Genomic DNA, 3478 nt, shown 5'->3' with positions numbered 1-3478 from the left:
TCCTTTGGTAGCAAGTTTTTTTTGATAATGCAGATCAGGTTTTTGTTGGTGGACTCTACTAGGCCATTGCCTTGGTGGTAATAGTTAGCTGAATGTTTAAAAACAATGCCATTTTTAAAAGCAAAATCATATAAACTCAAAGACGAGAAATAAGTAGCATTATAAAAAACAAGGGAGGTATGAATGGTTAACCTAGCCATGATGTCTTGATTGACAAAAGATATTACCTCTTCGTCATTGATTTGTGGTAACAGAATGGCCTCCACCCACCTCGTGAACTCGTCTTTAGCCTTAAGGATATACCTGTGCTATTTTGATGAGTGCGACATGATATCTCCGATGACATCCAACCCTCACTATTGAACTGGTTTTTCCATTGCTATAGACTAGAGTGGAGTGGCTGAATAAGATTGTCTTCTAGCATAGTTTTGGAAATTTGTGCATTTCCGAGCATACAAGTGTGAATCCTTGAAAAGGGTAGGTTAGTAAAAACCTACCCTCATAATATTATGTGTAGTGGTATCACCAACATAATGGCCTCCTGCTGGCCCATCATGTAGCTCCTTTAACACCCGCTAGGATTTGTCAAATTCCAAACATTTGAGTAATACACCATTGTGGTGTTTTTGAAATAGATTCCCTTGTATCAACTTATAAGAAGCAGCTTTAAGTCTCACAACTCTCTTCTATTTCATAGACAAGGTAGGAGGTAGGGTCCCCTCTCCTAAAATTTGTTTTATTTTGTCATACTAGGATTAATTGATTGATTAAACAACATAGTACTAACAAATGATAATATTTTGTTGTCATTGATGAAATAATGATTTGTGTTCATTTATTTGCTTGGCATGGTGAATGTCTGCACCCTAGGCATGCTCGTACAAAGGCAAGGCACTCGGTCTCCCATGGGAGCGTTGCCTCCTGGGAAATACAAGGCATGTGATGAGTTGTTGGGTCAGCCTGACTTGTAAAGGGGCACTCGAACAAAATAAGTAAGGTCAGCCCATGACTGCCCATGAACAGAGTTCTCACAAGAGGGTCTCATAATGAAATTTATAAAATTGACCAAATTAATGTTTAGGTGTTAAAAGTCAGTTTATAATTGATTGATTATGCAACATGGTACTAAAAAATGATAATATTTTGTTTTCATTGATGAGCTAATGATTTGTGAAAACTAATTTACATGATACGGTGAATTCCTACACCTTGGGCACTCGGTCTCCCATGGGATCATCGCCTCCTGGGAACTCCAAAGCATGTGATGAGTTGTTGCATTGACTCGACTTATAAAGGGGCATTCGAACAAAATATGTAAGGTCAACCCATGATTGCCCATGAACAGAGTTCCCACAAGAGTCTCATAATGAATTTTATAAAATTGACCAAATTACTGTTTAGGTGTTAAAAGTCAGTTTATAATTGATTGATTATGCAACATGGTACTAAAAAATGATAATATTTAGTTTTCATTGATGAGCTAATGATTTGTGTAAACTAATACATGATCAGGTGAATTCTCGCACCTTGGGCATGCCCGCACGAAGGTGGGGCATTCGGGCACCCACGGGGGTGACGCATGTTAGGCACCCATGCAATGATTTGGTGGGTTGGCCTGACTTGACAAGGGGCACCCACACAAAAGAAGTAAGGTCAGCCCATGAATTCCCATGAATAGAGTTTCCACAATGGGGCATCATAATGATTTTTAGAAAAATGACTAATTAATGGTTAGGTGTTAAAAGTTAATTTATAATTGATTTATTATGTAGCATGGTACTAAAACATGATAATATTTTGTTTTTATTGACAATATAATTATTTGTATTGACTAATTTTCATCGAAAGGTGAATTACCGCACCCTTGGTGCACACAAATGAAGGTGGCACACTTGGGTGCCCATGGGGGCATCATGTGACGGGCATGCACTTGTGGCCGCTCAATAGGGGCACCTGTGCGACGAGTTGGTGGGTTGACCCAACTTGGAAAGGGGTGCCCGCACAAAAGAAGTAAGGTCATCCCATGACTTCCCATGTACATAGTTACCACAAGGGGGTCTCATAATGATTTTTATAAAATTGACTAAATTAATGTTTAGGCATTAAAAGCTGGTTTATGATTGATTGATTATGTAGCATGGTATTAACAAATGATAATATTTTGTTTTCATTGATGAGCTAATGTTTTGTGTTGATTTATTTTCACAGCAGGGAAAACACCTACACCTTGGGTGCACCCACACAAAGGCCCAACGCTCAGGTGCCCATGGGGGTGTCACGTGCTGCACACACGAAGGTGCTCGCCCAGTAGTGGAACACTTGCGATGAGTTGGCGGGTTAGCTTGACTTGGAAAGGGGCGCTCACGCAAAAGAAGTAAGGTCATCCCATGAATTCCCATGAATAGAGTTCCAACAAGGGGGTCTCATAATGATTTTTAGAAAATTGACTAAATTCATTTTTAGGAGTTCAAATTCAGTTTATAATTGATTGATTATGCAACATGGTACTAACAATGATAATATTTTTTTTCATTGATGAGATAATGATTTATGTTGACTAATATATTTGTATCTCTTCTACTGGGAGTCATCACCATTATTCTCATCACCATCATCATCATCTGAATGTGTTATCAATTGATTGTAAAATTTATTGTTTTTCACTATTTATTCTTTGCAAGTTTCAGTGAATCGACTTCTAGAGGGCTACAAAAGTCTCTTGATCTAGTTTTGATTTGACTTGAGAATGGGGGCAACATTGAATTTTTTTTTTGCTTGTATGCACTGAAATTTGACATGGTTATGGTAGATGCATGCACTATAAATAGAATAGGGTTTTGAGACACAAATATGACTCACAAAAATAATTTGACAATCAAACGACAATCCAATTCTTGAATTGTATATAATTACTCAAGAAATTAATTATAAACCCATTACAAAATGTATAAAAGGAATTTTGGAAAAGTGTATAAGTTATTAATGAATTTTGCAAAGTCATTAAGGTAGAAACATTTTCTTCAAGAAATTTTCAATGCTATGAACATAAGTATAATCAAAATCGTACTTAGAATCAACAAATTAAAACAATGTAGTTATTAATAGGATTTACCTAGGTGGTTAAGAAGCATGATTGTTATCATCCCCACTTATTTTCAATTCTTGAAAGTGAAAGTTTGAGCTCTTAGTGAGTATATAATTATAATGTCTTCATACTATACTTGATATGAATATCTTGTGATGTGTTGCATCAAACTATTTCTAAAAGAAAGATTTAGTGATATTTTCTTAATATTGTTTTTTCAAATGCATAAAATTATTAAGTATATCATGCCATGACTTGTGATATTGCATGTCTATAACTCATGCAAATATAAATTATTTATTTTCTTAAGTCCATAAAATGACAAATATTTCAAAGTACAACTTGTATCAATCTATTAAATCTTAATACAATCTAAAATAATAAAAAAATAAA

Source organism: Pinus tabuliformis, chromosome 5_2 (genome assembly GCF_031772625.1).
Source record: "Pinus tabuliformis cultivar Carrire ecotype Pingquan chromosome 5_2, CPIR1, whole genome shotgun sequence".
Lineage (NCBI taxonomy): Eukaryota > Viridiplantae > Streptophyta > Pinopsida > Pinales > Pinaceae > Pinus > Pinus tabuliformis.
Note: the sequence above shows the minus strand (reverse complement) of the source record.